The sequence below is a fragment of the Lagenorhynchus albirostris genome, chromosome 21 (genome assembly GCF_949774975.1).
Source record: "Lagenorhynchus albirostris chromosome 21, mLagAlb1.1, whole genome shotgun sequence".
NCBI classification, from domain to species: domain Eukaryota; kingdom Metazoa; phylum Chordata; class Mammalia; order Artiodactyla; family Delphinidae; genus Lagenorhynchus; species Lagenorhynchus albirostris.
The window spans coordinates 2,163,933-2,187,147 of record NC_083115.1 but is presented as its reverse complement, the minus strand read 5'-3'; the positions used below and the strand labels follow the sequence as shown (position 1 = coordinate 2,187,147).

The window sequence follows — 23,215 nt, the reverse complement described above, 5'->3', positions numbered from 1 at the left end:
TAGTTTCAACACTTAATAGTTGTTGACCCTGGGCAATTACTCTCTCTGTGTCTCAGTTTCATCATCTTTAAAATGGGCATAACAATATACAAATTTCATAGGGTGATTACGAAGATTAAGTAAGTTTATATTCGTAAAGCATGCAGAACAGTGCCTGGTGCTTAATATATAAATAGCTTGTTAAATAAACAAACTCATGTTTATGCATACATAGCAAGACAGATAGATAGTTAGATAGCTAGACCAGTAGACAGATGTGTATCAATACAGAAATACAGATATAGCTATATCACCAAGGACAGAACATGCATGTAGTAGGTGCTAGATATATTTAATTTTTTCCTTTGTCTGAAGTTCACAGAGCACTGTACTAGAACACGAGGGTCAGCCATGTTTTCCCATGCCTCAACATGAGCCTCCACTCAGATCAGAGACTGTCCCTCCCCTTCTCTCTTGGGGCAACCGTTGTGCACGTGAGATGCTAGGTTTAAACTGCTAGACAGACACAGCACGGCTGCCAGATTCAAACAAAGCTGTAGTAATGTCTCATGTAATAAATGTACCTTCATTGGAAAAATAAGCATAGGCTCATTAAGTACAATCGAAACCTCTATAATTTATTAGTATTCAAGCTAATCTAAAACAAGAAACCTTAAATGTACTGTAATCTGAGATTTCAGGCGGAAAAAAGTAGACAAAGCCACATGATTCAAAAGGTAGGTTAATGAAATCTTACTAATTCTAGTCTAATTTGGCTTCAAGTAGTTATATATCCAAACTGAAAACACTTTTAAATGCAGTTGTATTACTTGAACCTATTAACAAATATTAAACTGAGTTCCCTCTGTTTTTAAGATGAAAATACAGATTATACTAAAAAAAAATACTGCTAAAAGTACTTGAAAATATTCTGTCGTGTTGAAATAAGTAAAAATGTCCTGCAATCTTACACTATTTGTTTCAAAAAACCTCTTTTTCATAGATAATGCAGCAGTGAAAATTTCACCCACCACAGATCAAACTGTATTGTCAATTCCGCACTGGTGAACAGAATGTGAATTAACAAGTTATGCTGAACTGCTAATCGTAAATGCCCACTTCTCAGTTGACTCCATCCAATTATAGGAAAACTATTAAGAATCAGACAACAAGCTATTAACCTCCAAAACCTTCTGGCACATTAGCATTCAGTACTCATTTCTGTTATTTCAGCCACGCTGTTTCACAAGCAATTAAGCCAACTTCAACAGCTCCTACAATCTCTTTTCAGGGTAAGGACTAAAAGAGGGCTGTAGGTGAGCTCTTTAATAGAGCCGTGCTGCTGGGTTCATTCGAATCCCAACTTCACTGCCTACTAGCTTAGCAACCACAGGCAAGTTAACAGACTTGTAAAAATGAGTCAATGGACATACAACATTCAGAACAGTACTTGGCATGGATTTTTTAAAAAAATGTTTATTTTACCTATGTAAAATAATGATGAAGGGGAATTCCTGTTTGAACCACCTGTACATAGTAGAGAATCTACTTTGGGGCTCTGGGTTTTTACAGGAAACTTGCAGGGTAAATCTGAAAGGACCCTCATAATAGCAGCCCAAGGCTGCCAGTTTTACTAATAATAATTTCAAGTAAGTTCTCATGGCTCCTGTGTTCCATTCTCAAGTCGCCGAGCATTTGTAAGATGCCTAAGTGTGTGGGAAAACACGACACTTGGTACCAGTTCACCAAAACAGTTGGGAAATCAAGGATTTGCTTTCTAACTTTTAACAGGTTTTTTGTAAATGGATGTGGTCTGTTCTCAACCAGACACACTGAGAAGTGGTCACTTCGGGGGTAAGCAGTTCAAAATCAACCTCAAATTAGAAGAGCTGAAATATTCATAAGAGATTCTAACTTCACTTAGCTACAAGAATCCAGTAGGTGGCTAGTTTCAATGGGGGGACAGAGCCTAGTCTCTTGAGATAAATGTACATGATTCTATCTCTTAAGTACTGTATATTTCATTTTAAAAAGTGCTCCAATGAGGGCTCATTTTTCAGAATATCAGCAATAAACAAAAAAACAGAAGGATTAACAACTCAGCTCTTAAAACTGTGATAGCCCAGAAATTATAATAATCCAAGAGGCCATTCTCAGAAACATAGAGACCAGCTCCTTTACACAGACCCTGGTTCACAAAAAGAAGCGTGGACAAATGGTACCGGGGTATTGGGGTTGATTGTAGACTGTGAAGCAGGAAACAATTACCCATTTTAGACCTTAGTGCTCACATTGTAAGACTCGGTTTCTTCTTTTTCTTGACATTCTCTTCCTGTCTCTCTAATTGCCAGGAAAGGGTGCATTTCCCAGTTCTTTTTTTTTAGAGACGGGGTCTCGCTATGTTGCCCAGGCTGGAGTGCAGTGGCTATTCACAGGCGCGATCCCACTACTGATCAGCACGGGAGTTTTGACCTGCTCCGTTTCCGACCTGGGCCGGTTCACCCCTCCTTAGGCAACCTGGTGGTCCCCCGCTCCCGGGAGTTCACCATATTGATGCCGAACTTAGTGCGGACACCCGATCGGCATAGCGCACTACAGCCCAGAACTCCTGGGCTCAAGCGATCCTCCTGCCTCAGCCTCCCGAAGAGCTGGGACTACAGGCGCGCGCCACCGCGCCCGGCTCCCAGTTCTTTGAGTCAGATCTGTTTTTAAAAACGTGTTCCTAAAAAATAACTAAAAATTATTCTTTTTAGTTTCACTAATTAAGATCCTTTCATGTCAACTACACTGAAAGGAGGAGTTCTTGATAAATCCAGATTTCTTTAAGGCTTAACGTGGGGAATACAGCCAATATTTTATAACTACTATAAATGAAGCATAACCTTTAAAAATTGTGAATCACCACATTGTAGACCTGTAACTTATAAAACACTGTACAACTATACTTCAATTTGAAAAAGTAAAAAAAAAAACCCTCTTTTTAAATAAGATGATGGACATGTAAAAGAGTAGCATATTAATAAATTCCAACTAACACTTTGATTTTGAATAAGAAAATTCTTGTTATTATTCAACTCTAAGATATGATATTGGATTATAGAATAAACAGCCAGTTAGACAAAGGGTATTCTAGTCGTTCATACACAGCCTATCAGAAAAACATGCAAATCATGATGTCAGACTAGTACTTACTGTTCTTTGTGTAAAAGTGTTAAATAAGCCATATCTTCTCCTAAGAGTGTAGTGGTAGGCCAGTGTACAGGAAAAATAATTAAGATAAAGCCCCAAACAATATCCAAAAGAATCTCTCCGAGATCATTCACTAAAGTAATCTCTTTCAAGATTTAATCCTGGGCACTGAAGAAAAGGAGGAATCAATCACATTTAAGTTACGATTCTTTAGAATGTGTTGGACAATTCTGAGACACACTGAGGAAAAAAGTATTAACAACAGCCAAGAGAAGACGGCAGCTAAAACTTAAGGGTCAGAGATGAGATCAAAATTAGAAACATATAATGTCTGGAGAACCGTCCATATAAGGGTATCTTTAAATCAGTAACTAAGTTAGGATAGTCCACTGGGCAAAATAAACAGCTGTCACCATCGGAGTGGCTGATTCTTCAGCTCTCGTTCAGAAACCTCGGCACCATCTCAGGAGCCAAACATCACATGACTGTAAGCTCAACAATGTTTGGAGCTATTGTCAAAGCTGGTCTCGACTTTCCTAGTCCCAGGTGAGAAACTCATATACTTCCATCTTTCCTTTTTATAAAAGTACAAAAAAGCAACAGTAGAGGATGAACTTCTGCCGAGCCTTCCTCACCACATCTGGTACAGCATATTTACTTATACGCTCCAACCCCATGGACTTTCTGATTCCCCAGAGTAGGCTGCTTTCCCCTCTCATTTACTTATTCATCAGACTTTCAGGGAACTTGTTAAGCCGGTGCCAAGCACGAGAAAGGTGAAATAAATAAGGATCTTACCTTCTAGGAGTTCAGTGTGGTATGGAAGACAGACACAAATAATTGTAGTACAGTGTAAGGCCTATAATAGAAGTCTGCACAAAAGGAAGGTTGCAACTGTCTTTGGGACTTGGGGAGGGTCTGCGACGGAAATGACCAGGCAGAGAAAGAGCGAAAGGCATTTGAGGCAGAGCGATCAGTCCAGGCAAAAGCTTGGAGCATGTTCTGAGAATAGCAAAAACTATGTGCCCAGAGTGTAAGTGACAGGATGTGAATGGGGGAAGAGGCAGAAGATTAGGCTGAAAAAGTCGACTGCTGAGGTCCCTACGTGCCATGTTAACGCGGTGGTCCGCTGTCTTGTACCGCTGAGGCTCTCAACTCTGGCTACACATTAAAGTCTCCTGGGAAGCTTTAAAACAAAATATTGATGTCTGGTATTTGTTAGTATCAATTAATTGGTCCAGGATGGGGATTGGGCATTGGTGTTTTTTAACAGTCTTCCCATGTGACTCTGTTATGTGGCCGGGGTGAGAACAGCCACTACAGGCAACAGGGAGTCAACACAACTGTATGCACAGGATGGGGGTGTAAGAACACTAAATAAATAGATAAATAACTGGGCAACAGTGTGAAGAGTAGATCAGAGGCACAGAGACCAGGGGAGGAATGTCAATGGACAGGTTACCAAATACAGTCGAGAGGTAAGAGTCTAAGCCAGTAGTTAGTAGTAACCTTTCCTGTGTCACTGACCTGTGTGAAAGTCAATGATAAAGGTTAGATGCCTTCTCCTCAAGAAAAATGCACCTATGTCAAAATTTCAGAGGATTATGAACCTCTTTGAGCAGTGGACTCAAGTGAAGAAACCCTGACCTAAAAGCAGTGAATAGAAAGAGGAGAGAGAGACTTCTGAGGTAGAATCAATAGCACTGATGACTCCCAGGTGAGGGGAAGGAAGAGGGATTCAGGCTGACACCACCACTTCTAGCTTTAGAATTGTTAGTGATAAACATGTATTCGTGCACTTACTTAAGTGTCAGGAACGACACTAAGCACTTAACGTGTACTCCTTTCAGGGAATCTTCCCAATTCTAGAAGACAGATTGCAATCAGGTTGATCACTGAAGAAACTGAGATTTAGAGACATTAAGGCGCTTGTCCAAGGTCATGCGGCATTAAGTGGTGGAGCAGGAATTCAATCCTCCAGAGCCTGCGGTGCCCCCAGCACCTCTGGAGGGTGGAGAGGAGACAGGACAGAGCAGAAGTAGATTTAGGATGAGAGGAGGAAGGGGGAGGGGAGGGAACACACAAATTAGTTTTAGACATGCTGTGTTGCAGATAGTATAAGACATATCAGTGGCACTATCTGCTACGTCAGGAAAAAAACAGAAAGGAGCTCAAGAGGGGACAGCAGAACATAGCAGCAGAATGTTTAGGGTGTCCTCTCCATGAGCCGGGCACCATGCTGAGTGCTTCTATCGGGGTGTAAGTGCCATCGTTACCTTCCCTCTACAAGGAAACAGACTGGGAGATCAGGTCCCAAAGCCAGCAAGTGGTGGAGCCCATCTCCTTAAGCCCTGACCTAAACCTCTCTGGCACCATAGAAAGGAATGGAACCCATGGTCGGAAGTGGCAGCAGCCCCCAAGCTGTTCTCAGACCACTAGTGTGAGATACAGGGTTTTTCTTTTTTTTTAAAGCTTTATAATTTAAAAAAAAAACAAACTTGACAGTATTTATCCATTTCCACAACCTAAAGGATTTTTATATTGTTTCAGTTATTGAGGGGCGATAAGAGATATCTGTGTCTCACCCAAGTGAAATATCAGAGCTACATCTGCACAGGGCGGTATGCAGACCTGGATGCAGGCCTGTGCAGACAACAAGCAAGACACAAATTCCAGGCAGTATTATTATCATCTGAGTCAGGATTCAGAACAATTAGTCTAATGAAGATAGTGTCCTATGTTTCCGGAGGCCACAATGAAGCCAGGAAGTGGTGAAATTTCCTTTTTTACTCTCTTTTTGCAGCATGAAAAGAATGTGGCTTTTCTCCTCTCTAAAGAAACAAAAATAAAGTCTTAAACCACACACTACAGGCCTAGACTAGTTACTTCAGGTTTAACAGTGGAATAACTTATGCGCCACAAGTTTCAGATAAAAACCTGTTATATTTCAACATTTCAGCACCTTTCAAACACCTGTACTGGCAATCATGTAGCCTTTGAGTTAAAACCATCGCCTCTATAAAAGTACTTTAAAAGAGCCTACAATATTATCCTAGAATTCTCTCCTGTTTTGGAATTTAAGCACCTGAGAGAAGAAATATGACAATCCAATTAAAAGGGTTTTGAAGTCCTATGGTACAACCTCTCACTTAGAGCAGGAATTCCTTCTACAGCCCCTGTCCGGGTCCCCCCATCAAAGGCTTGAAGTCATTACTCTCCAAGGCGCCCACCCCATCACTGGAGAACTCTCACCAGAGCTCAGAGCAGGTCACAATCCTTTGCCTTGTGATGTCCACTCCGTCAGGTATTTACTGAGCACTTGTGCGTCCACACGCACGTCGCTCTTCAACACCCTCTCCTTCTGCTCCAACGACCCAACTCCTCCTCCGGTGGTTCCTCCCGCGACTTCTTTTCTCAGCCCACCACCGGTCTCCCTCCCCTGCTAATGTCTCACCTAAGCATGGGTCACAGGAGTAAACACATTCACCAGGTGTGGTCTAACATCTATTTTCAGCAGCCGCATCACAGAGAGGCTCACAGAAGCCTGTGGCCAAATAAACTCATAGCTCGTTTTTGTCTCAGATGCATGTGGGGCAGTCCTCAACTCCTGCAGATGGTTCCTCCTGAGGCCACTTCATCTTGCTGGTTTTAGAACATTACCACAACCTGTTCAGATTATTCTGAATCCAGTCTGCTATGTGTGGTATTAGTCATCTCTCCTAGGTTGCTGTCAGCCTTCCTTGAGGAAACAGCCCTGTTGAAAATCTGATGAAAGCCATAAAATGTACACAGTTTTGCAATCAATATCAAATGATTCTTGGACCCCCATGAAGCCCATCCATTGGCCTGTTTAAGGTGAAACCTTAGGAATTCTAGGACCTATGAAAAACACCTACGGTCACTGGAATTCATTCAGATCCATTTCTAAAATAATTGATTCTCCTATCTAATGCCCAACTTAATACCCAGAAGAAGCCAATCAACTGGAATTCAACTGACCTTAACTCACTAATTCTATCAGAGAAGATATCCAGAAACTAAGAAATCTGCCCAAAACCAAACCACAGGTTTTAAGAATACTTTAGACACAAAAGCACAAGCACCTAAAGTTATACATACAAAGATACGTGTAGCATCACTGTTTGTAGTGACAAAAAAAAAGTGTGTGGGGAGAAACATCCTGAATATCCATCTGCAGGGCAATGGTTGAATAAATTATGGTGTGTTGAAAATTTTAATTCATTTTTTGGAAACAAGAGTTAGAGCTGATCTATTGACTTGGAGAGATACCCATGATATATTAAGGAGGAAAAGCAAGCTTCAGAATAATATATTGAGTATAATCCTACTTAAAAAGCAAAAAACCCCGACAAACCCTACATCCTTAGACATACTTTTCTGAATACAGAAAAAGGTGTGGAAGAATTCACATCTGTGAACATGGGTGGGGGATGAATTCTTTTTTTCTTTGTTCATCCTTGTATACTTTCACTTGTTACAAGCTAATGCTGCTTTTGCAAAGTAATAAATTCTAAAAAGAAAAGAAACTAAATAAAGCCGACAATAGGATCTATAAATAGACTCAGCTCTCTCATCCCAGCACTCCAGGCAGGTTTTCTTTTTCTTTGGCTGCACCCCACGGCATGCAGGATTTTAGTTCCCGGACCACGGATTGAACCCGTGCCCCACACAGTGGAAGCATGGAGTCTTAACCACTGGACCGCCAGTGAAGTCCCAGGCAGGTTTTCTAAATGCCTAATTTCTCCCAAAGGTTCCCACCCACAGTATACCTTGGACGAAATCTAACTTCCTTTTTGACTTTTCAGTGATTCTGAGTTTTTTACTGTTTGGGGTACTTGATTCCATGTCACAGGCACTCTTCTGTAATACAGAGTAAAGCTGTGTTTTGTAGATTAAATGTGTCCACAATTCACAAGTGTGATTATTTTCCCCCTTAGGAAAATACGCACCTCAGCAGAGCCGTAAATAAAAGGTATGCGGAATCCACATTAGTCCAATATGCAGGAGATGGACGCATGAAGCACAAACACTAGCAAATTCTAAGGTGAAGACATATGAGCAGAGACGCCATTCCTGTTGGTTCAGGGGTTCTCAACCTTGGCTAAACATCAGAATTACCTGGAAGCATTTTTTAAAAATACCAGTGCCTGGGCGCCACTTCCGGAGATTCTAAGTTAACTGGCCTGGGTGTAGGTACTTGTTTCATTTTTAAAGCTAACTAGATAATTCAGAGAGAGTTAAGAACCACTGCTTTTTACAGTTCATCCTCTTCCTTCCTTTCTCCCAATCTCTTACAAAGAGCTTTTTCTTTATCGGTTATTTCAAGGCTACATTTGGGAAAGCCAAAACCGATCAACCAGCTGACCCTGTCCACCGTCTGTAATTCACATTGTCCTTATGTGGACTTTTGATGCCCAAATTAAATAAAGTTACGTAAATCCATGGCTACCACAATTAAGGACCCTTCACATGTCAAAAGAGTATTTGTAGCTTCATCCGAATAATAACATCATTTATTATAAACTTTGGAGACAATGATTTTATGAAACATCTTAGGATGCCAAACATGTTGGAAAGCAAAAGTGCCAGCACTATTCCACCGATTATCTGAAATTTTGCCACATATTAGTCAATTAATGGACTTCCTGGTTTTTTGCGCTAATCTAAGTATTTTTAAAAATTCAGCTCCACCACATCGTAGAAAATTGATTAAAAAAAAAACCATTGCATGAACTATTTCCCCCATTCAAATTCAGTATCTGAGAACAATTATATGTCCAAGAAAATTTTTAATAAAGTATGAAAGGGGATTCATTAACAAAATGAAATATTTATTTAGTACATATTACATTACAGTACAAAAAAGACAGAATTCTATACTTTGGACGCATGCCACAATTTATACAGAAAGATAGTTTAAAACAAAGGACAATGTATATTATTTATATGATTTATAATGGCTGGTATTAACAAATAATTGTCTATATATATATCTACAAGTGTGGACGGCATTAGCATATATTTTCAAAGAAGCTTACAACGGTCCATCACATGAGTTTTGATCCAGGAATTGCACTCCTAAGCATTTATCCTAGTGAAATGAAAACTCAGGTCCACACAAAACACCTGTATACAAATGCTCACAACAGCTTTATCTGCAATAGCCCCAAACTGGAAACCACCCAAATGTCCTTCCAAAAGACAAAAGGTTAAACTGTGATACATCCATACCATGCCAGTACTCAGCAATAAAAGGGAACAAACCTGATACACGCAACAGCGTGAAGGGATCTCCAGGGCATTATGCCGAGTTAAAAAAGCCAATCTCAAAAGGTCACAGGCTGCATGATTCCATTTATATAAGAGTCTCAAAATGACGAAATTATAAAGCTGGAGAACACGTTAGTGGTTACCAAGGGTTGGTAGGTAGAGGGAAGGATATGAAGAGGTAGCAAGCAGAAGCCTTGAGTTGATGGGTCAGTTGTGTGTCCTGGTTGTGGTGGTGGCTACACAGATCTACACGCGATGGAACTGCACACACACACACACACACACACACACACACACACAAACACACACCACATATACATACATACCCACACATAGTCACACACACACCACATATACACACACACCCACACAGTCACACACACACCCCCCACATATACACACACCCACACGTAGTCACACACACACACCCCTCACATATACACACACACCCACTTAGTCACACACATACACCCCACATATACACACACACCCACACATAGTCACACACACACACCCCACATATACACACCCACCCACACATGGTCACACACCCCCACACATATACACACACACACACATAGTCACACACACACACATACACACCAGTCACACACACACAGTCACACACACACACACCACATATACACCAGTCACACACACACACACAATCACACACCCACACACACCACATACACATACACACCCATAGTCACACACACCCACACACACCACATATACACACACCCACACCCCACATATAATACACACACACCCACAGTCACACCCACAGTCACACACACACACCACATATACATACACACCCACACACCCCACATATACATACACACCCACACACAGTCACACACACACACACCACATATACATACACACCCACACACCCCACATATACATACACATCCACACACAGTCACACACACACCCCCCACATATACACACACACCCACACATAGTCACACACACACACACACACACACACACACACACACACACACACAGTGCATGTAAAACTGGAGAAATCTGAATAAGCTCTGTGGATTGTACCGAGGTCTATTTTCCACTTTTGCTCTGGTACTAGCTGCCTCTGGGGGAAACTGGGTGAAGGATACACGGGAACTCTGTATTTTTACAACTTCCTGTGAATCTGTAACCATTTCAAAACAAAAAGTTTAAAACAAGTTTGAGGGAAACATGAAGGTGGTGACTTACTTACAATAAACCGTTTTTCTTCATCTAAGTGAAGGTATAAACAAGTAAGGGGAGATATACCAGATGGCTGGAGAGGAAAAGATGACGAATAGTATTTACTGAGCATTTATCACGCACCAGGCACTACAGCTGATCTCATTCAACTCAACACTCAGTCCAGTGAGGTGGTGGCTGCTAAACAGCCTCACTTTTCAGATGAGTAAACGGAAAGGTAAGAAATTCAGTCAAGGTCACACAGCTGGCAAGCAGCCATGATGTCAAAGACCATCTCAAAGCAAAGAGGATGATTACTGTATCAAGAAGGGTTTAAGAGTAGCTTAATATAGGCAGAGTAGGTGAAATACTACAGATGTAAAATCTTAAATACGCCCACAGCATACCTGCTGAACAGTGTGTCTTCCAAGAACTTAAATCCACAATACACATCAGCCCTGGATAACTGAATGCACGTGACCAGAGATGTATTTGAAACTGTGGTTATTTTTTTATCTTTTAAACTTTTGCTTAGAATTGAGAAGAAGAGTAACATTGATTTCTCCTCTTTAAAAGGTGCTCGCTGAATGGAAACAGGTAGATTAGAGGGAGCCAAAATTCGGAAATAATACAAACGAGGCACTCAAGGTGGGGGAAGTAAAGCTGATCGACTGTCACAAAGCCCATTCAGGAAAGAAAAGGGAAAGCTTGCAACCTCGTCAAATGCCAGGCAGGACAGTCTGAATGAAGCTAGAATAAAACCAGAATCCTCATACAATGAACAACAGGGGCTAGCAGGATGAATATTTATTTGCAATAAAATAGTTTTAAATACAGTAATGCAGTTAAGGTTGGCTTCAGTATGGCTTAGAAAAAGCAAAAGGAAACTTTCTGCCCTTTATCACTCCATCCGTAAATTCAATGCAAATAATAAGTGTGGGGGGGTAGTGGGTGGCAGTTTTAAACAAGATTGGCCACAAGCTGACAGATAAAGCTGGGTGATAGGGACACGGAGATTAATTCTCAAAGCAGCTTTTCGGGCCACTGGTGCCACCTGCACCACCAGCCCTGATCACATGAAAAAAAGCAAAAAGAAGGGAGGCAGCTACAGTGATAAACACACCACTGTTTTCCCAGGTCAGGTGGAAATGCTCACTCCTCAGAAATCTGCTTAAATATCCTTAAGAAAGAGTCAGGGACACCTAAAATGTAAAATGGGCAGTCCTTTTAACGCTGCAACTTTTCCTGAAGGATCAAAGAATATTTTCATAAATACAGTTTTTGAAGACTGTTCATCACCAGCTTGTTTACAATGGTGAGAAATCTGATACCTAAATTATCATTAAAGAGGGATTAAATATATTATGGTGTACCCTTACAATGGAATACCAAGGAGCTAGGTAAAAAAAGGAAGACATTAACCCACAATAACAGGGTATGGCAAAGGGAGGCAGGAACCAGCTGAAAGCTCTCCAGATGGCCAAAGCTGGAACAATTTGAGCCAGACAGTAGTGTTGTGTCAGATTATAACACAAGTATAAATACCCACTGGTCTACACTGATATAAGTAAACAGACTGGATAAATGAATACCTGCGGAGAACAGACAAAGCTCCTGTGCTGCAGAATTCCAAATACTGTAGGTAGGTCCCCTGCCCTGCCCCAAAGAGGTGGAGCATGGCCCCCGACTCCTGACACGGGTGCTGCCTTCTTCCCAAGAGCACAGATGCGAAGGGGAGAAAGAGAGTAACTCCGCAGTACCGACACCTGACAAGCACCGCCTCAGTCAGGATACCAAGGTCAACGTCACACAGACAGCAGGCACCCTAGAAACGATGCGATGAAAACGGCTCTTGGCCCCAGGGGTTTCTCTCCCCCAAACACACAACCCCAGTGGAACCATGAGAAGAACATCTGCGAAGCCCCAGTTGAGGGGCACCCTACAACACCTGACTAGTACGCCCCCAAACTGTCCAAGTCATAAAAAACAAGAAAAGTCTATAAGAAACTGTCACAGGCATGGAGAGCCGAAGGAGACCTGAGGGCTGAAGTATGGAATCCTGGATGGGATCCTGGAACACAAAAAGACAGAAGGTAAAAAGCTACGGAAATCTGAGGAAGCATGGACTTCGGTTAATAACGATGTATCAATATTGGCTCATTAGTTCTGACAAACACACCACACTAAGGTAAGACGTTAATGATCAGGGAAACAGGGAACTCTTGGCACCAGCTCTGCGATTTTCCATAAACCCAAAACTGTTCTAAAATAAAAGAATTATTTTTAAAAAATGAAAAAGAAAAATTTTCATGAAGATGTAAACTTATAATGCTGTGGAAGGATGGCCAATATATAATAAATGAAAGAAGAATTACTAAACAACGTGAATGTTATGGATCTATTTTTGCTTTAAAAATATACATATGTGTATTTATACACCAAAAAGTCTGGAAGACCAACTATACATCAAACCACATACCTAGTGATTTTCACCACCTCCTTTATACTTTTCCATAGTATTTGGTTTTGTTTTTCCACTAAGCATTGGTTACTTTTAACATTGAGCCTCATTACTCCCAGGTCAAGAACACAGTTGTTTTATTTTTGGGGAAAAAGTAGCTGTACAGCATAGAATTAATAGAAACCACCTTAGCTCAAAATAAGATGCATTTATAAAACAGCTAAACTTTACTTTTTCAAGGGGAAATATTTTAAAGGCGGAACAGAAAAGTGATTGAAAGCATGGGATTTCATCAGACCTGGAGTACAATCCTGGTTTCACCATTTGCTGTCTGTGTGACCTTGGGCAGCTCAAAAACCTCCCTCAACATCCTTACTTTCACAGCGGGGAGATGTAACACTCACCACAAACCTATGCATCTGCAGAACTGCCCTAACATTTATCTGCCTATTTATTTATCAATATAAACACATATTGCACATAATACATAAATGTATTTCATAACCTCAAATTTTATTAGAAAATTACCTGACTAGAAGCAAAGAGTTCGATGTATGTCAAGAGCCTGGCCCTACTGAGGCTCCATAATGGTAACTGTTGTTGTTATTAATAATAATAATATTGATTATTAAAATCCAAGAAAAAATAAAACACTATCAGAAAAAAATTTCATTTCTCAAAGTATATAATAAGGAGCACTGAAAGACAAAACCAACATCTCAGCTCGTCCTACACCATCTGCTGTGATGTCCCAAAGCCCTCTGCTAACTTAACTAGACATTCATTAGGGTGATTAAACATGTTAACATGCCCAGAGGACTGCTGTGGAGAATTTTCCAGAGAATACAAGTGAAAGCCACTTGTCTAATCACAGCCGGCTTAAACTAAACTTTGGAATATTAATGCACCAAGTCTCCCTTGCTGTGGAAATGAATGTAACATCAATACAAATTAACACCAGCCATAAAATACAAACGAAACGGATTTAAATCCCTTGACTGTAAATAAGGAACTTTAAAGATGCTTTAGACAAGACATATTTTCATCAAAATTCTGTGCTGGTAGTTCTAGCCCAATACTGATATTTAAAAATTACCCCAAATACAACACTTATAATACACAAAATCACGACAGAATAGACAAGTCTAATCATGCTATGAATTAGTGGACTTTTATAACAAGACTCAACAACACAGAACAGAAGAATCATTTGTTTCAAGTGAGAAGTTTACCCGGCGGGGTTATCCTATGGTCTAGGACATAGACCCAGATTTTAAAGAAATCAATCAACCATAATATAAGCAAAATAATATTAAATCACTGTGCCAATTTTTTCTACTACACTAGAAAATGCAGACTGTTCAGTATGGTTCTGTTAAAAGAAGTTAATTTAAACGCTTTTAAAATAACAAAAACATAGATATAATCTAGGAACTAAATTTAGGTTCGTATATATAACGCAGTGTTGTGATTACAACTCTACAAAGACTGATTTTATAATACACTCCAAAGTGTCTGTATCCAATAAATCTTACTCTAATTTTCCTGAGAGCAGTTGTTATGGAGACCTAGCCCAGTGATGTCATTCTAGCTGAACACTTTAAAACCTGTGGGATATTTCTGTCAAATATGCTTAACTGTAGCAAATTTTAAATTTGAGAATGGATGTGATGTATGGGAAGAAATCACCGTCACTGACAACTACACCTGGCAAGTAGACTAAGCGAAATAAACTTCTTTTGGTTAAAAAAAAAGAGGGGATTGACTACAAGGTTTTTACTAAGGTTAAGTTTTCCTAAAAACTATAAAACCAAATTTGAAATGGGAATTCCAGGCATGTGGGGCAGCAACATTATCTACATAATAAGAGTATGTTCATCTGCCATGTTCTCTACCGGGTGTTTCCTTCTCCAACTTTTAAATGATAACTGAATAATGGACCATACTGGCACCTCGTATATATTACCTCATTGAATCCATGTAACATTACTAGACAATATCACCATTTCAAAGTGAAGACACTGAGCCTGAGTGCTTTCAGTAGCTTGCCCAGTTCACACAGGTAATAAGGAGAGACCAGCAATTACTTCATAATCGCAATACACACACACGCACATCCCCCATTACCTACACATTACATCTGACTTTTTGAGGTTTTTGACCTCTACTTTCTGACTCTCCCAATTAATCTCTTCCTATGACAGCAGCTACTTACGTATATTTTTGCATCTGCCCTAGTGTGTTGCAGTTGTCACTTATCAACATTCCCTACTCAACGATGAGCTTCCAGAGAGAACGGCTCACACCCTGCTCATCTCTGTAATCCCAGAACACAGTCCTGTATTTAGCACATCTGCATGCATTTCTTGTTAGTACTTAACAGCGGTTCTGATGTTGATTCTGCTAGCTGCTCACGGGTGGTGAACATTACAGAACCAGCTTCAAGATACCTGCCAACCACCACCTCAAGGAGGGCAGACGCAGGCAGAAAGGAGATCCAACATGATCAGCTTGAATCTGTAGGGCTGTTCTTACCATAGCATTTAGACACTACATTATGCGGTATATAGGGTTTTTCTTTTTCACGTTTAATAAAGCTGCATCTGCACTCACATTAGTCCACCTCCAGTAGTTCACTGCACAAAACGAAATTACAGGACAGCACGACACGCATAGTGCATGCAAGAATGAAGGAAAAATCTACAACAAGGTAAACCATCAACAGCAGAACGTTAAGATTTTGCCAAAAAGCTACCTTTTCATTACAACATGACTCCAGAGTCCAGAGGGGCAAGACCACACAATTTATACGCTTTCCCACACAAGAAACTAACAGGGTTGGTTATTCATGACATTTGGAGACTGGTACGGTATAATTACAAAATGACACAGGTTAATACTTAAGGAGACATCAAGTCTCTCAAAATAAAATGAATATTTACAAGATTAAGTTTCTGTTTTGTTATTAAAGTCCTGGAACTTCAAGGAACATATAAAAATATAGATGACCTAGTACTCAGATTAGTTAACAGAATTACTGATACTTTTTATTCTTTTAGGGGACCTTTTACGTACTAAATCTTAGAGTCTGCGGTTTGTGGTTTCCGTTTTCCGTCTATAGAAATTGATTGCGAGCCCTTTTGTGGTATTTATCTTTCTCTTCTCATCCTCCACCCGCCCCTACCCCCAAACCTGCTTTGGATGTCTGTCTTCTTTAATTTTTCAAGACAAGGCAGTGAAGTGAAATGGCATGAACTCTTGAATAAAGAGTTAAAAATGTTAAAATCATATGACTCTCCTCTCTTTAAAGTAGTATTAGTCTTCTAGAATACCAATCTAATTCTTAGAAGCAGAAAACACAGGAAGCTCAATGTTCCAAGAAAAGTTAATAATAATTGATTCATCCTGGCTACCCAGGAAATACACAGCAAGGACCTGTGTTCTATGCAAGTACAGACAACAAATGCATCTAGTAATACCTGCCACCCAGGGACAAGGAAAATAGAAAAAGAGCTCACGGAGCAAATGCACAAAAGGTACAGGAAGAAAACAGCATAAATGTAGGGCTGATCAGGAATCAGAGCTCGATGAAACCGTGACAGATCGGTGAGCTCTACAGACAGAAGCGGACGGAGGTGGTGGAGGAGAGGTCGTCACTGACGGGAGGTGACAGAAGTGAGCAGAGGCGAGGAGGAACCAGGCAGGGGTGAGAGGACAGGAACTAAATTACAAGAGGGGACAAGAAAGAACGGTGGGGCCGGCGCGGAAGGAGGCATGCCCAAGGAACAGACAGCATTTTTAATGGGAGACTGAGTCATAGAAAAAGGAAGGAAGGAGGCAAAATGCAAAGATACCAAACAAGAAATTCTGGACAAATGAGGAAAAATGTAAAAGTGAGACCAGGTGATAAATAGGTAGGGTAGAAAGGCAAAAAAAAGGATAAAGTAAAAGAAACCTCTGGGAAAGGAAATATTAAAAAAAGACAAATGGTTTCTGGAATTTCACTATATTAAATTAAATTTTTAAACCTGTTCTTTTGTTTCTGTTTCTCGCTGCTGGGTAAAACTTGATTGTGAACAATGGTTTCCACAATCTCCAGAGGAGAAAAGTACTGATGAGATCAACTGACTTAGCAGCAAAACTAAGAAGAGCTGAAAACAATAAAATTTACTTATGTCAGTTAACCATCTTAGCTCTAACCCACAAAGTAATTTTCTTTCTTTTTTTTCTGTCAACTTGTTTCATCCATACCTATTTCCTCCCTCCTGTATTACTATTATTTTTTAACATCTTTATTGGAGTATAATTGCTTTACAATGGTGTGTTAGTTTCTGCTTTATAACAAAGTGAATCAGTTATACATATACATATATCCCCATATCCCCTCCCTCTTGTGTCTCCCTCCCACCCTCCCTATCCCACCCCTCTAGGTGGTCACAAAGCACCAAGCTGATCTCTCTGTGCTATGCGGCTGCTTCCCACTAGCTATCTATTTTACATTTGGTAGTGGATATATGTCCATACCACTCTCTCACTTCATCCCAGCTTACCCTTCCCCCTCCCCGTGTCCTCAAGTCCATTCTCTACATCTGTGTCTTTATTCCTGTCCTGTGCCTAGGTTCTTCATAACCTTTTTTTTTTAGATTCCATATATATGTGTTAGCATACGGTATTTGTTTTTCTCTTTCTGACTTACTTCACTCTGTATGACAGACTCTAGGTCCATCCACCTCACTACAAATAACTCAATTTTGTTTCTTTTATGGCTGAGGAATATTCCATTGTGTATATGTGCCACATCTTCTTTATCCATTTATCTGTCGATGGACACTTAGGTTGCTTCCATGTCCTGGCTATTGTAAATAGAGCTGTAATGAACATTGTGGTACATGACTCTTTTTGAATTATGGTTTTCTCAGGGTATATGCCCAGTAGTGGGATTGCTGGGTCATATGGTAGTTCTATTTTTAGTTTTGTAAGGAACCTCCATACTGTTCTCCATAGTGGTTGTATTAATTTACATTTCCACCAACAGTACAAGAGGGTTCCCTTTTCTCCACACCCTCTCCAGCATTTATTGTTCCACAAACTAATTTTCACATTGACACGTACACATCAATGACCTTAGTGACCAACTGCTTCATTTACTAATCACAAAAGCTTTCTCTTTCTCTCACTTTTTCTCCCTCTGTGCTTATCAGTATTTGGAGAAATCCCTGCTTCTTACTACTGCCCTAAAAAAGAAAGGGCAGAGTAAGAAGGTGACATTTACATCAATACTGCTAAAAAAAAAAAAAAAAAAAAAAAAAGTCTGATGGAAGCTTAACACAAGGTTAAAACAATAACAGTGAAAAGATGCAAATTTCCTATAAATTTCTACGACCCACCTTATTCTGGACTCCTACATAACTGAAAACAGAACACAGAGATCATCCTTCATTTCCATCTAGAAACAATAGAAGAAAACAAAACACTTAACAAGAACATAAAAACAATAAGGAAGAGCTATTCTGAAAAAGAAGGGAAATTATTCTACTCTTAATCCTAGGAAATAACCAAGGGTAGAAGAGCTACCGTACCAAAGGTCTATTTATGAAGCTGTAATTCGTATAACTCTTATTTTTAAGCTGAAAAAATATAGTCATCAGATTTTCAGTCCAAAAAACTGTGCAAGGAAAAAAGCAGGCACACACAGAGGCTGAGAGGAAGATAAAGGAAGATGAACCTAAAGCCCCAAAGCTTTGAACAATCACTGAGAAGAAGCAGTTTCTCAATATCCTGCGCCTTGAGGAATTCTTCAGTGAAAGTCAATTTCTGAGGGCCAACATCCTATTATAAGCTCCCATTCCTCCTATTGTATCTACTGTTTCTCTATCCACACAGATTGAAACTCTGATCGTAAGCAGATTACCAGCTTTAGCAGCAGGGGAAAAATAACTCAAATATTATACACAAAAGCAATGGGGTAACAAAGACAATGTAAGAAACATGTAAAGAAATATGCTACAGTCTTGTTGCTCATATTTGCAGAACTATCTTCTTTCAGCTGCTCAAAAATCCTAAATGGCATTGGGCCAATTCTTGAAATTTGCCTTTTCTTCAGTTTTTTTTTTTTTTTTTTTTTAAACCATTCTTCCATGAATATCGTAACGGGTCACTTGGCCATACAGTCCATTCACAGGCATCTGACATGATTATTTACTTCTGGAAACAGCTGCTGAATTCCAAGGCACTGGGACACTTCTTGAAGGAACAAACCTGGTTCTCTGGTCTCTACTGAGGACACGGTGAAACTAGGATTCTCTGAACTCAGCGATGACACGGAAGCCAAGCTGTGCTGTTTCCAAGGTAAGATGCCTTGAAAAAAAAAAAAGCTAAAAATCAATCAGATTTTAAAAACAAAAAAACTCTAATAAAGTAGTGAAAATTCTCACACAGTGTTATATTTTCGCTAAGACTGAAAAATAAGTAACTCAGATAAAAAATTTCAATCCTTCACTTCAACTCTAAATATATTTTCAAAAAAATTTTATAGGGCATCACAGGTTATACAATTAAAAATACTGCAAATAATTGACTGTTCCAGAAATTAACAAAAAATAGCCATTAAAATTGTAAAGAAATTCTGGTGACTGACGTTTTGATGTTTACCATGGCCAGGATAGAAGATGGGCTTTGAGAAAACACTATTTCTCTGCGTTCATATCTTATTTGGAAATGGTATGAACAAGCATGATTTATACTGAGCTATAAAGTGAGCTACAGAACTGATGACCTGGAAAATTTCTTCTAGCCATAAAATTCTGAAATTGCATACTATCTGGTGATAAAATCTTGACACCACTGAACCAGCTGTAGGCAAGCCATTTGACTTTTCCCTGATTTTCTCATCTATAAAATACAGGGCTGGGGCTTCCCTGGTGGCGCAGTGGTTGAGAGTCCGCCTGCGGATGCAGGGGACGCGGGTTCATGCCCCGGTCCGGGAAGATCCCACATGCCGCGGAGCGCCTGGGCCCGTGAGCCATGGCCGCTGAGCCTGCGCGTCCAGAGCCTGTGCTCCGCAATGGGAGAGGCCCCAACAGTGAGAGGCCCGCGTACCGCAAAAAAAAAAACAAAACTCTAAAATACAGGGCTGGTTCTTCTTACATGAGGAGATGGGTACTAGGGTCACCGGAGGATGGCTTAAAATACAGATGCCTGCCCAGCTCCAGCTCTAAAGAGCTCTAACCTCTGGGATTAGGCTAAGGCATCTGCTCCTGTTACTGTATAACGAACCCTGGGTCATTCTGTCTACACTCATACTTAAAGAACCACCACACTAGGTCACGTTCGGGATGCAGCTCTACAGCCCTAAGAGTCATAAAACAGGGCAGTAGGGATGCCATTACTCCAGCTTGACAGGTTTAAGACAAATGAAATCACTGTGTCATTTTCTCCTTCCCTAAAAATCCCCCGTTCAGAGAAGATGCCAAAACTAAGATTAAGGCTAACGTGCCAAATGGATAAACACTTCAATGGAGATTATTTTTAGCCCAAATTGTCCCAACTATATCCTCAGATATTTAAATAGAACACAACTGCAGGACGATATTCAGAGTCATAAGCTGCTGCTCTGACAGGCCATCCCAAAACATGAGCTGATGTGAAAATGATAGCAGCAACATGCCATTTCTTACTCAAGTTATAAAGCTGCCCCCAAGACAAAGGTCACACCCCCCTCCCCAGCAGAAGCGACATGTCACGCAGAACATCGTACCTGCAGAGCTGCTAACCGGGGCTGTGGCCCAGGCTTCACTCCAGGGCACCTCCTCCTGTGATTCCTGGACAGCGGGTATGGTGACGCGTGTGCTCCCCTATCGGCCGAGTCATGTGGATTCAATGGGCTCTGTTGGTGCCCAACACCCCCAATATAATATTGTCAGCTCCCGACTAAGGGGATACAAAACTGGGCTTTCAGAGTAAACCACTTTGCTTCATCTTGCTGGATTTTGTTTGCAGGCCCTCATCCAAGTCCACATGGCTTCAAAGTGACCTCACTCCAGGTTTGTCACCAAACCAACAGTGCCGTTAAGTTTTTTTCCACCAAATGAATATTACTTGGTTGGAAGAGGCCTCCGGGCCCCAAGAGTGTGTTCTACTGTCCAAGACAAGCTGAAAAAGTGGGTCAAGATTTCACAAAAGGACAAGGCAAACGGACAGATGGGCACCGGAAGCCTTTAGTAATGCTCCCATCCTGGTAAATTACATTCACTAGGGGTTCTTTCACATGAGTTATTTGACACAGAATTAGTACCTTAAACAGTCACTGCCCTTTGTCCTGGTGAATCACTGTCCTAGAATTCAACAGCTACCAAGAGTCCTAGTCTCCCTCAGCTTTGAGGTTCAAAATTTGGTTTTTCTCCTCTTGCCTTCAGTCATTTCAAAATACAGTCCCCTCAACCATTTCGTTATCAACCTCTTCTGCCTGGAAAATCCAGCATTGTTTCTGCAGCTCAAAGTCATTGCCACCATGTATGCTACTTTGAAATTTTTAAAGAGCTTCCTTTACAGCTGAGAAACTAGGGTCAACTTTTAGCTCTCTTTTTTGTCTTTGATAAAGTAAAACTCCCCAGAGAACCCACACTGATTCAAGAGCCAGGCTGCCTGGGTTCATATGCCACCTCCCTGCTTACTACTCACTTTGTGGTCTTGGGCAGGTGACTGAATTACCTCCCTGTGCCTCAGCTTCCTCATGTGAAAAGTGGGATTATAACTGTACCTACGTCAAAGGACTGTTGTGAGAGTCGAATATGTTTACATGTAAAAGCACATTGTAAGCACTACATCAACGTTAGCTATCATTATGTGCTTTATGTAACTCCAAATTCTCTTGTTGTTCCACGTGTGTACACGATGTTTGCCCAACTGAAATACTACCTACTCGAGGACTGGGACCACATTTTGAATATTTCTGATGTTCCCCCCATGGCACCTAATATTCACTCAATAGGTAAAAATAAACCTTCTCGGTACAAATTATTATACTGGATGAACAAGGAAGTTCTCAAACACAGACCTGTGTAAACATGTATTCCCTGCCCTCGAGTAGCCTGTATTTTGGGTGGGGAAACAAAACACAGGAAATGGTCATGCAACAATATAAAGCCATAAATGATTAAATGCCAAAGTATGTGGTTTAAACAGCTACCATTCAAAGGGCTCACTGTGAGCTGGGACTCTGGAGAGGGCAAGCCTGCAGTGGCCCTGCCCCTAGAGGTGACTTGGATTTCCACGACAGGTGGGAACAGAGAGAGGATTCCAGCATATCTGCTCATTCCACAGATATTTACTGCACACCTTCCGTAGGCCGGCCTCTGTCCTTGGCTCTTGGAATACGGCCATGAGGGACCCAGAAACGGCCCCTGCACCCTGGGACCTAAAAGGGCACTCACTCCACGTGAGAGCCAAGTTCTGAAGTAAGGAGGAAGGGCCTGTCCTCCAACCCGATGAAACACAATATCCCTTAAATGTCTCGTGAACAGGAGCCAATGCTGGCATTACAGTCACTCCGGCTTCCAACAATGGCAAACATACAGAAATTAATAACTTTTCATGTACTGTATTCTAAATATCTTCCATTGTTTATGAAGCACATTAAAGAGATATTCTCCATATTTCTGGATACAAATAACATATAAGAGATTTACAGACACACACAGTATTACTGGAACAGTTTTCGTAATAGAGGCTGCGGAGGCCCAGCTGCTCAATCTTGCCCAAATGAAAGCCTATTCATTAAAGCCCTGTGCTTTGTCTCCTCCCGCCCTTTTCCCTTCTTCTTCTACTAGTGGCTGCCCACAGATATCAAATATCTACTAGAAAAGTGCCTGAAGATGCATGTGTTGGCAGGAGTCAGTTAGTCACGATGGGTGGAAGTGTTAACACATGCATCTTTTTCTTCCTACATCCGTCCACTCATCTCCTCCCAGAAGAGAACGCCTTCAGGTAAAGGAACCCTCTTATAAATACCGACTGGCAAAGCATTCTCACTCCTTTCTTCTGCGATGATGGACCACTATCTGAAGATGCGTTAAGTCCAATACGCTCTAATCACAA

The 23,215-nt window shown here is 40.8% G+C and overlaps 1 protein-coding gene across 5 annotated transcripts in view; it reads right to left on the bottom strand.

Annotated features, from left to right (window-relative positions):
• The window catches only part of SLC20A2 (solute carrier family 20 member 2), a 104,634-nt gene that overhangs the window by 79,310 nt on the left and 2,109 nt on the right, over positions 1-23,215 (bottom strand). The window contains exons 1-2 of one of the 5 annotated variants that reach the window (XM_060136598.1): positions 19,379-19,471; positions 18,508-18,566 (exon numbers count right to left, since the gene is read on the bottom strand). The exons of 2 other annotated variants lie outside the window; for them this stretch is intronic. The gene's annotated coding sequence lies outside the window, so the exon portion shown is untranslated. Of the gene's footprint in view, positions 1-3,171; positions 3,274-6,420; positions 6,523-18,507; positions 18,567-19,378; positions 19,472-23,215 lie in introns of those variants that run through there. 2 more of the 5 variants (XM_060136599.1, XM_060136601.1) reach the window with 2 other exon arrangements.